The 12682-nt window shown below is 37.3% G+C and overlaps 1 protein-coding gene across 1 annotated transcript in view; it reads left to right on the plus strand.

Annotated features, from left to right (window-relative positions):
- The window catches only part of Ziz (dedicator of cytokinesis protein Ziz), an 826359-nt gene that overhangs the window by 619839 nt on the left and 193838 nt on the right, over nt 1-12682 (plus strand). The gene's annotated exons all lie outside the window — the stretch shown is intronic.

Consider the following 12682-nt stretch of genomic DNA (forward strand, 5'->3'; position numbering starts at 1 on the left):
TTCTGTGATGCTGTAAGCTCATCCATTCCAACAAAAAATGAGATAAATTGAGCTCTATAAATTGATCTCTAAATTTTAATGCAGTCATTGCATTTCAGGTAATTATATTATAAAATTTATGCGCATTTTGAATGTACGGAGGCTGTTCAATAAGTTATAAGACTATATTTATACAGAAAACAGATTACCTTTAATCGTCATCATTTACATGGTCTTTTTCGAAGTAACTACCGTGAGACACGATGCATTTGTCCCAACGTTGCGTCCACTTCTTAAACACATGCGAAAGTCCGTTTTTTGAGAGTTCTTTCAAAACCGCCTCCGCAGCTTTTACACATGCTTTGTTGCTTTCGAAATGGCAGCTTCTTAGTGGTTTCTTGAGCTGAGGAAACAGCCAGAAATCTCACGGTGCGAGATCAGGACTGTATGGAGGGTGTGGTAGGATATCTATGTTGTTCTTCTGCAAAACGTCAACTACACCTGCAATATGTGGCCTTGCATTATCGTGATGCAATAAGAAGCCATTCTTCAACAATGGACGCTTCCTTTTGACGTGCTGTACCATTGTCTGTAAACCATCTGCATAGTATGAGCTGTTTACATTCCCGGGTTCTACAGCATGTTGGTAAACAGTGCCTTTGTAGTCAAAAAAACATTATGGTCATAACTTTACCAGCCGATTTTACAGTTTTTGCTTTCTTGGGGGTAGGCGAAGATGGATGCTTCCATTCACTGCTTTGTTGTTTCATTGTAGGGTCATAGTGATACAACCAAGCTTCATCTGCTGTAATGATGCATTTTAAGAAGTTGGCACCTTCTTGTTCCAGTCTTTCTTTCCATTCTGTGCACACATTTACTCGATGCTGCATTTGCTCCTGTGTCAAGAGTTTGGGAATCCATCTGGCGCAAACGCGTTTCAGTCCCAAATGTTTAGCCATGATTGAGTGAACACTTTCCACAGAAATATTCAGGACAACATGCAGCTGGCATACTGTAATTCTGCGATCCTCCTTGATGATAATCGCTGCTGTGTTGATTATTGTCTCCGTGATGGACGTTGAAGGTCTTCCCTCACGTTCAAGATTTTCCACATTTTGCCTTCCTTCCTTAAAAGTTTTATGCTAGCGAAAAATACTTGCCCTCGACATTGCTTCATCATGGAAAACTTCATGTATCATGTTAAAAGTGTCCGATGCCGATTTTTGCAAACGCACACAAAATTTAATCGCAATATTGCTGTTTCAAGAATGCTTTCATTTCGACGACTGGTTGCAGCTCGTAGGCACGCCAAAACAAGCTTGCGTTTAGTCACGTGACACTCTGGCACATCAGCTCATATATGCCATCTATCAACCTCTTTTGTTAATACAGACAGCAACATTTCTTTATTCCACAGAAATTAATATTGTGATAAGTGGTTTTGTGACCGTAAAATTAGTCTTATTACTTATTGAACACCCCTTATATATATCAAAAATGCGTATTGCCAATTTCTTTGGCCCTCTAATTATCTTTTGAAATAGTAAGAAAGCATTTGATCAGAAAGATCGATGCCTGACATACCGAAATTATAGTCTCTAGCGATATTTGGTTTTAATTGAATTTTACCATTCTGATTTTTCGCTTCAACCATTTCAAATTTGTGCATATTTGAAATGGAAAGAACTTCCCTCTTATTCTTCCATTTGCGATGATGAATTCATTAAATTCAGCATCGCTCATATTAGCGTAAGTTTCTAATTCTTTATCGGTAAGTTTTCTTTTACTGGTCATGGCGAAATTGAAGGTTTTTAGAGACTAGATGCAATAAATACAGTTGTCAGCGCATGTAATATATAGGTGGGGATGATACGAGATTGCTCATAGTTGGCGATTGAAACAAAATTCTGTCTGATAAGCCAGCTATGAGATTACTCGTAGTGACCTTGAAGATGCGAAAGCACTTGCCATGCGGGAAAAAACTAACTATGCCCGAGGAGCGTGGCAGTGAACGTGTTAAACATGGCCGTACCAGCCTTGAAGATGATCCACATGAAGGACATCTAAAAAGTGTAACAACACCAGAAATTATTGATCAAGTGCACGATATGGTATTGAATGACTGGCAAGTCAAAGTGAGTGAAATTGCTGAGATTATAGGCATTTCATAAGAATGTGTAGGATATATTTTGAAGAAGAATTGCAAATGAAAAAGCTTTGTGCAAGATGGGTGCCACGCTTGCTCACGACTGATCAAAAACACACTCACATGAAAATCTCTGAACAGTGCTTGGATCATTTTAACAAGAATAAAATTGATTTTGTGCAGTAATTTGTTACTATGGATGAGACTTGGATTCACCATTACATGCCAGAATCCAATAAGCAGTCAAAACAGTGGACAGAAGCTGGTTGTTCATCGCCAAAGAAGACAAAAGTCGGTTCCATCAGCAGGAAAAGTAATCACATTGGTGTTTTGGGATGCTAAAGGCATTTTGTTTATTAATTATTTTTAAAAGGGTAAGACAATAAAACCAGGCAATATTATTCTGATCTTTTAACCAGACTAGATGAAAAAATTCATGAGAGAAGACCTGGTTTGCAGAAGAAAAAAATCATCTTTCATCAGGACAATGCACCTGCCCACAGAAATGTTTTGGTAATGGGAAAATTAAGGTATCTGCACTATGAATTGTTGGAACATCCACCCTATTCCCCAGATTTGGCTCCCTCTGACTTCTGTCTTTTCCTAAAACTAAAACTCTTCCTCGTAGGTCAGCGTTTTTCTTCGAATCAAGAGATGATTGCAGCTGTAGAGGGATTTTTGCAGATCTTACTGAGAACCACTACAGGGACAGAATAATGGCGTTGGAGCATCGCTGGAATAAATGTATTAGTCTTAAGGGAGATTATGTTGTTTATTTTTCAATATTATGTATTGAAAAATAAAAAATAATTTTGAAATTATAAATTTATTTTTTCATTGTTAGGCTGAGAACCTTTCAGACCATCCTCGTATAAATATTTGCATGGCAAATATTCATCTGAAATAGCATCAATAATTCTTCCCATTCAGTACTAAGCCCATTGAAAGATGTACAACTGCTGCCCAGCATCCTTTCACAGTACACCTTGAAATCCACAGAATAAGTTTCTTTTCCTCCTCCTTCATCCCTGCTACTGCTGTACTGTGGAACAGTCTTTCACCTGATGTATTTCTCAAGGAATACAATATATAGATTTTTAAATCAAACGTAAACAAGTTTCTCCTTTCCCACCCTACTACCCATACACAGTACTAATGTACTATAAATTGATAAACCAACCTCTTGTGAATAGGCCCAACATTTAAAAAAAAAAATTAATCAATTAGGGTGAAAGGAGGTGAGTTTGGGTGAAGACAACCATGAAGTGAGTGAACGTGAGAATGATCAAGTGAGGAATCTGGTCTCTCAAGCAAACATATTGAATAGGATAGTCAATTCAGAAAGTAAAGGTGGCAGGGGGGGGGGGCATGTGCAGGATCCTGCAATTTCTATATACTAATGCCAGAAGTATCAGGAACAAGAGGGAAGAGTTTTTGGCATTGGTTAGTGCAACCTCACCAAAAATTATAGACATTACTGAGACTTGGCTAACATCAGATAATGTGATTACAAGGATTGAATTTGAACGGTTTAGTATTTTCAGGAAAGATAGAGAAGATAGGATGAGGGGGGAGGAGTACCGCTGATGATAGTAGATGAATTGCAGCCTAAAAGAATAGGAGACAGGCAGGAGGGTGACTGTTCATTTGGAGAAATCTGGTGTGAGATTAAATCCAGTAACATAAAATATACAGTTGGTTGTTGTTATAGGCCAGGGAGTTCCACAGATGATCTGGAAAACATGCATCACCAAATTAGTACAATGAGTACAAACCGAGTGATTATTATGGGGGACTTTAACAATGGAAATATAGACTGGAATGAAGAAAGATCATATGACAGGAAGGCAAAAATTATGTTGATAATTACTTAAGGCAGCATGTGGTGGAGAAGATTAGGGACAGGAGAGTGTTAAACCTGGCCATAGGATCAGAACTATTCATAACCAAGGAGACAACATTACCTCTAATTGGTGGAAGTGACCATATGGTCTTGACTTGGGAAATTGTAAAACAAAAGGATTATTATTATTATTATTATTACCCCAAGACCTCATGGAGTCAAAGACTCATCTGGGAGTCTTTGACTCCATGAGGTCCACACACACACATCTCATCATACTGTGTCTTAAACACACTCAAACTCCTTGCAGACACCACGCTCTAAGGCAAGGCATTCCAATCATTCACAACTCTGCACGAAAAAAACCTGCCTCTCACTCCCCTACTCACACCCTTCAGAGAATAGTGGGAGATCAGGGGAGAACCAGAGGTTCTCCCCTGATCTCCCACTATTCTCTGTAGAACTTCTCCACCATTGATCCTATAACAACACCTTACCAACTTGTAGGTCTCTATCATATCTCCCCTGTTCCTCCTGTCCACCAGACTCTGCAAATTACATCTTCTCAATCTTTCCTCATACTCGACATTCCAGAGGTCAGAAACTACCTTAGTCAGTCGCCTTTGGACCCTTTCCAACATCCCTTCATCCTTCTGAAAACCCGGTGACCAAATCTGGGCACAATAGTCCATGTGTGGCCTAATCAAAGCCTTATACAACGGAACAAGAATCTCCCTACTTCTACACGTCAGTGTCCTCCAAATCATTCCCAAAAGCCTTTGTGTTGTTTTCACAATTTTGGCAATGTGTCCCCTAAATTTTAGATCCTTATTCACTATCACCCCCAGATCTCTTATTTCCTCTACCTCCAACAATATATTCTCACCAAGCATAAATTCTACATCCCATCTTTGTTTTCCAAATTTTAAAACCTTACATTTTGCAACATTGAACACACATCCTCATTTTCATACAAAATTAATAACGGAAAACTCACGTACAAAGATTATTTAATAGTATAATTTTCGCCTGTGTGTCACAAGCATCTTCAGTACATTTTAAGCTCAAATTAAACAATAACTGATAATTCCAAAAAGCACCACCTAAGTAGCGGTGTAAGATAACTAAAAAGGTCAATAAATTTCCTAACAAAAAAAAAAAAAATGTATATAATAAAAAGTTAGGAAAGTTTAGCTGATTTATAAAGTACTATCTCCCATAAAGGGGATAGACATAAGCCGTCAGATCTATTTAAGTTAGAAGAATGAAGTATAAGAATTTCTTCATCAAAAGAGCTATGAGTAGTTTGTCCTCCTCTTCAAATACAGAAGAAATAACGCACATTCCTATCCCTTATGTACAAGGCATTAGTGAACGTATAGCAAAAGTTACTTAAATTAAGGGGCTATTAAATCTCACATAGTTTTAAAACCGAATAAGAAACTCAAAGATAGGAATCAGAGAGTTTCTTGCCGAATATAGTAAAAACTATAAAGTATCGGCGACACTAGCTTATTAGCTCTTTATACTTAAGTATAGCAAAAGTTTTAAAACCACAATATTTTTGTTGCCTTTCGACTGTTTATAAAAATCTCCTCCTTTCTCACTTCTCCTAAGGACAAGTTTCCACACCTTAATTATCCAGGTGTGTCTACCAGATTGCGTGCTCTTATGAATTATCTTATTTCGGACAAACAGGAAGATCTGCCTCTATTCGGCTAGAAGAATGAATCTTATCTTGAATTCTTTAAACCTGAAAAGTCTGGACTTGCAGAACATGCCATCTTCACTAGACATAAAGTTCATTGGAGAAAGACAAGAATCCTTCACAAAAGTCGGTTCGTCATGGAACGCCTTTATAAAGAAACATATGAAACTTTACTTCATTCTCCTAACTTAAATAGATCCGACGGCTTACGTCTATACCATTTATGGGAGATAGTACTTTATAAATCAACTAATCTTTCCTAACTTTTTATTGTATACATTTTTTTTTTTATAGGAAATTTATTGACCTTTTTTTTTTAGTTATCTTACACCAGCTACTTAGGTGGCGCTTTTTGGAATTGTCAGCTATCATTTAATTTGAGCTTAAAATGTACTGAAGATGTCTGTGACACACAAGCGAAAATTATACTATTAAAAAATCTTTGTACGTGAGTTTTGCGTTATTAATTTTGTATCGATATGTCTACTCAGAGTATACCTCTTTTAAAACTTATCCCCATTTCCATGCCCAATCACTCAATTTTTTTCAAGTCTTCTTGTAAGGCCACAACATCTTCACTACTCTTTATGGTTCGTCCCAAGTTTGCATCATCTGCAAACAACTGAATATCTCCATCCAAATCTTTGCCAATATCATTAATACACAAGTTAAACAGCAATGGCCCTAAAACAGACCCCTGAGGCACTCCACTATTGACTTATCTTTTCCTGGATATCACACCCACATACACAACTTGTTGATACCTATCAGATAGTCAGTCTCCAATCCAATGCACTAATCTAATATCCAATTCAATCTGGTCTAGTTTGATTGTCAACTTATCATGAGGTACTCTATCAAAAGCTTTTGCAAAATCCAAGTATATTACTGTGTATCCTTCTCCTCTGTCCAAGGAAGCAGTCACTTTATTGTAATAAGTAAGTAGATTACTAAAACATGACCTCCCTTTAGCAAATCCATACTGTCTATCAAAGATAATACCATTGTTGTCAACCCAACTCTGGATCCTAGTTCTCACAAGCTTCTCCAACAATTTAACCACAACACCTGACACACAGATAGGCCTAAAGTTTGGTGCTTGAGTTCGATCACCTCCTTTATGAAGTGGCACAATCTTGTCCTCCTTCTACTCCTTAGGAAGTTGACCAAGTGCAAGACTCATATGAAAAAAATATGTCAAGGCAGGTGTCAACTCCCTGGCACATTCCTTCAGAATATGCGGTGATATATTATCAAGTCCCACAGCCTTATTTACATCTAATTTGCTCAACTTCACATATACCTCTTGCTCATTTACAGTCAGTCTCTTTTCCCCATCATCAACTGCTCTCAATCTCTCCATGAAGTCACATTCACAAGATTGAAAGACCTTTATGAACTGCTCATTAAGTTTCTCCACCACACATTCTGCAACAGCTGTCTTTATACCATTTTCTCCAATCCTTCCATAATCATTCTTTCTTTTGCTTGCTACATATCGAAAGAACTCCTTAGGATTCTTTTTGGCCTTCATTAGCTAACTGCTGTTTATGCCTCTCTTTAGCTACCCTCACCAACCAAGTCACTTGCCTTGCCTGGTCTTTGTAGTCCTCATGGAATTGGTTATTTCCACTTCTCTTATGCTGCTTCCACAATGCCCTTTTTCTCTGTATCGCATTCTTAATCTCTTTATTCATCCATCTCACACCTACCTTATTTAACCTTCTCACCATTTAGACATTGCATCTACTAGATAGTTTTTGAAAATCCCCCAAGCTGCATTGATCTCTTTTCCAGCTATCTCCTCATTCCATGCTACACCCGCAAGCTGTCTCCTGGGCTCTTCATAATCACCCCCCCCCCTTGTAGTTCCACATATACCTTTTTCTCACAGGTGTCCTCGCACTGCTGGCAACCACCCAGGTAATCACCTCATGGTCACTCTCACCAATTGGTGGATGATTTGACACCTCATTTATAATTACATCCTCTGATGAGATGACCAAATCCAAGACCTTGTCATTCTATCAAGAAAGGCATTGCATTTTTGTGGAACTATAATCCAGGTGATTATGACATGCTTAGGAAAAAGCTTAAATCTATATCATTAAGCATGAGCTGCAGAAGAAGAAAATGCTGTGGTGAGTATATAAAGAGAAAGTTGACCATCAAACTCATGAACAGTACAAGGTTCAGGCATGAAAGGTTAACAGCATGACATGGAAGGCAAAGTCTGACTATGAGAAGAATTTAGCCAAGCAGACCTAAGGAAATCTCAGAGAGTTCTTTCGTTATGTGGCAAGTAAGAGGAAGAATAATCATGGAAGATTAACTTATTGAGTGATGATGGTCACAAGGAGACAGAAGCAGATAAAATAGTTTAGTTACTGAGTGACCATTTTCCAAGCATATATCTTTCTAGTGAGGTTACTGCTTTAACCTATGTGGCAGACACTAATGTGGGAACAGAGGTGGATGAATTGGAGGTTCATAGGAGATATTGCAGAATCTCACAATCTAAATATAGCTGTTAGATTAGATGGGATATCGACTAGGGTTTTGAGTATGTTAAATGGAACTGGCATTGCCTTTAACTAGGCCCATTAATTTTACTCTCAGCTGTGGTAGAGTTCCAAGGTAGTGGAAAGAGAGTAAAATAATTCCCTTGCATAAGGGAGCTTCTAAGAGTGCAGTAGTAAATTATACACTAATCAGTATCTCAAGCATGGTGGTAACAGAACTAGAAAAATTGGTAAAAAAGAGAATTCCAAACGGTTAGATAAAAATATCATACTATATGAGGGTCAACATTGTAAATGGTCGGTCATACCTTAGTAATTTACTAACTTTTTATAATAGACAGTATCAGCTGTGTTGGTTAAAGGAAATGGATACACGATGATTTTGCTGGATTTTGCAAAGGCATTTGGCAGAATACCACATGGAACTCTGTTACACAAATTAGAACAAATGGGGATGGATATGACACTGGTTGGATAAGAAGTTGGTGGCTGCTACACAGATATCAGAAAGTCATAAATCGAGGTGAAAACAGGTGACTAGTGGTGTGCCACAAGTTCAGTATTGGGACCACTGCTGTTTAATTTGTGTATAAATGATATAGGAAATAACCTGAAAGGAAATATTCAGTTGTTTGCTGATGATGCAAAATTAGGTAGCATCATAGTTACTAAGGCGATGTTGATAATATGCAGGACAATTTAAATATCCCATCAGTATGGGCAAAAGATAACGGGTATCAGTTTAATGTAGAGAAATGTAAATATACATAAAAATATAACGGAAAAACTCACGTAGAAAAATTATTTAATGGTATAATTTTCGCCCGTGTGTCACAGGCATCTTCAGTACAATTAGGCACAAAAATTAAACATTAACTGACAATTATTTAATTTAATTTAATTTTTGTGCCTAATTGTACTGAAGATGCCTGTGACACACGGGCGAAAATTATACCATTAAATAATTTTTCTACGTGAGTTTTTCCGTTATATTTTTATGTATAGTTATGTCTACTCACGGTTTACCTCTTTTAAAACTTAGAGAAATGTAAAGTTATGCAATTTGGGATAAATAGATTACAAGTATCACATTGATGGCACTATACTCCAGGAAATAGATGAAGCTAGAGATTGAGGAGTGGTAGTAGACAGAGAGTTAAAGTTTAGAGGACATGTTGCTATGGTAGTCCATAAGATTACTTGGGTATTGAAAAACACATTAACAAGTTGAGATAAGAAAGTTGGTATTCCTCTTTATAAGACCTTGATATGCCCACATCTGGATTACTGTGGACCAAGATGGTGAGTGGCCTGTGGAATGTTCCCTATAAAGATAGTTTGAGGGTGTGTGTGTGTGTGTGTATTGCAGAAGTTTGTTGATTGGAGAAAAGGAGAGGATGTGATATAAAATCCTATAAAACCCTTTAAGCAAGATTTAAGTTGCTTAAAGGGTTTTATAGGATTGATGAGGGAATTGTTTCAGCACGTGGCTAGAGGGACCAGAACAAGGGGTCATCCCTGGAAGCTGAATAAAGGTATGGTTAGTAAGGGTGTGAGGACTAGATTTTTTGCTTGGAGAGTTGCGAATAAGTGGAATTGGTTACCAGAGTCAGTTGTGCATGCTTTGTCAAGGGTAGGTATGACAGATTGTGTGGATAGATTGGGTCTTCTGCGATGCGTCGTCGGACTCCATAGAGATGCCCATATAATAATATCCTTTCTTTTTAATATGATTCTTCTCCTTCTGCCCACTGTTGACTTCCCTAATCTTTTGCAGAATTTTCTCTGTGGTGTCCAGTCTTTGAAATGTTTTATTTCTAACCCATTTCTCAATTCTGTAAGTTAAAGTTGATTTGAACATGTCTTGTATTAATCTAGTTAGTGTTTTGACTGATTTTTCTGTTATTCCATATAAATTTATTCAGTTGACTGCTTATCATACCAGGTATGCTAATTCTGATGGACCATGAGGCTTATTTAAATATGAGCAGGGAATATGCCATTGTAACTGAAATGGTAATTCAGGAAGTGCAAATTATTATTGTTAACATCTTACCTCCATATCGTGGCAGATACACACTCACAAACACAAATGTCATCCAACCATGCTTTAAACTGATTCAATGTGTTTACATTCACAAATTACTCAGGCAATGCATTCTACTCACCAACCAACCAACCACTCTCCAGGCAAAGAACCTTCTCCTCACTCTTCTGCTCACACCTTGCCTGTACAGTTTCCAGGGATGGCCTCCTGTTATACACCCTCCCCTCTCTCCCATTCTATGAAAAATCTCTTCCATGTCAACCTGATAACAACCCCTGACTAGCTTATATGTCTCAATCATATACCCCCCCCTTTCTTCTGTTCACAAGGCTTTACAATTTACATTCTCTCAATCTATCCCCATACTACACATTCCAAAGACCACTGACCACCTTGTGAATCTTCTCTAGGCATGATCAAGGCCTTATGCAATGGTATTGTAACCTTTTCTGCATATCAGATTCCTCCACATTATTACCATTGTCCGATGTGATGTCTTCACAACTTGTTCAGGGTGGCCCCTGAATTTCAGGTCCTTGTCCACCACCACCTCCACTCCTAGAACTCTCATCTCCTCTACCCCCTTTCAAATTTTTCCACCAAGTGTATACTTTGCATCACATCATTGCTTACCAAATTTCAAAACCTTACACTTTGCAACATTGAACTGATAGTTCCATTCATGCAATCTATTCAAATCCTTCTGTAAGGTCATAACATCTGCTTGACTCTGCATATCACCAGTTAAACCCATTCCAATATATTAACATACAAAATGAACAACAATGGTCCCAAAACTGAGCCCTGCAGTACACCACTATTGACCTTCCTCTTTCGTGATACTGCACCTCCATATACAACTTTCTGATACCTATCAGACAGCCAGTCACTGATCCAACTCAGAAGTCTGTTATCAAATCCCATTTATTTTAATTTATTTAACAGCTTGTCATGTGGCAGTCTATCATAAGCTTTTGCAAAATCCAAGTACACCACTGTATATTCATATCCCTTGTCCAAGGTATTTGTCATCTTGTTATAGTACATAAGTTAGTGAAACATGATCTCCCCTTAACAAACCCATGCTGATAACCACAGAGAATATTGTGTTATCAACCCATTTCTGTATTGTACTTTTTTAAAACTTTTTTCATAGTGGATGTTATTAATGGTGTACATACTGCTCAAGAGTTTGGTTGCTGATGTGAGAATTGAGTTAGATGAACTGGAGGTTCTTAACATTTTGAAAAATATCAGTTTGAATATAGCATTGAGATTGAATAGCATTTCAGCCTGTATATTACAAGAATGGGAAAGGGAACTGGTAGTTTTCAGAAAAATTGTATAATCTAAGTCTCTGCTTTGGCAAGATTCCAAGGGAAAATGGAGAACAACAAATATATTGTATGTGTGGATAAGTGAGTGAAATTACCAGTTCATTGTAGCAAAGTGTAAGATTGGGATTCAAAGTTATACACTTGGTTGGGAAATTTTGGAGGAGGTTGAGGAAACCATAGATTCACAAGTGGTGGACAAGGTCCTGAAGTTCAGAAGTTTTATAGCACAAGTTGTCAGGTCATCACATGAGATTATGGTAATAATGCAGAGCAACTTAATGTGCAGTAATAAGAGGTTATGGTTCCATTGTATAAGACCTTGGTCAGGTGTCATGTGGATTATTATGCACAGGTTTGGTCCCCTGGTTTTCATAATGATGAGGTATATTAGAAAGGGTCCAGAGAATACTGATTTTGGTAATTGGTCTTTGAAATGTGGGATGCGAATGCAATTTGCAAAGCCTCGTGAATAGGAGAAGGGGTATGATTAAGACATAAGTTGGTAAGAGGTTGCTGCCAGCTTAATGTGGAAGAAATTTTTTATAGAATGGAATTAGGGGTTAGAACAAGGGGCCATTCCTGGAAACTGTATAAGGAGTGTGAGAGCAAGGGAATAGGTAGCTGGTTCTTTGCATAGAGAGTAGTTGGTGGATGGAATGCATTGCCTGACAGTGTGGTAAATACAGATACATTGAATGAGTTTAAAGCATGGGCTTTATGACTCCATGGAGTCTGGTCTTAACAATAATAATATTCATTGCTAAAAAATATCTGGGAATTATTTGTTGTTTTTAAAGCAAATATTTATACAAAGTTCATTTTTATATTAGATTTGAGAATGCCTGAAATATCTATCAGTGGTGGGTTTTTAAGTGGTAGTATATTTATATACGTTTAAGAAATAATTAGATTGTTATGTGGCTGGAAGATAGTTTAATTGAAAAGTTATATATAGTTATCAAATTTATTACTGTTGTACATGTCAATATTATTGTGTTCATCTAAAAATAAAATAAAATTTTACAAAATCTATAAAAAAATGCTAATAAAAGAATTTAAGGAAATGGGAGTGACGGAAGACAATAAGCATGTGAATATAT

Source organism: Typopeltis vanoorti, chromosome 24, assembly GCF_054136105.1.
Source record: "Typopeltis vanoorti isolate ZY-2024b chromosome 24, IOZ_Tvanoo_1.0, whole genome shotgun sequence".
NCBI lineage: Eukaryota > Metazoa > Arthropoda > Arachnida > Uropygi > Thelyphonidae > Typopeltis > Typopeltis vanoorti.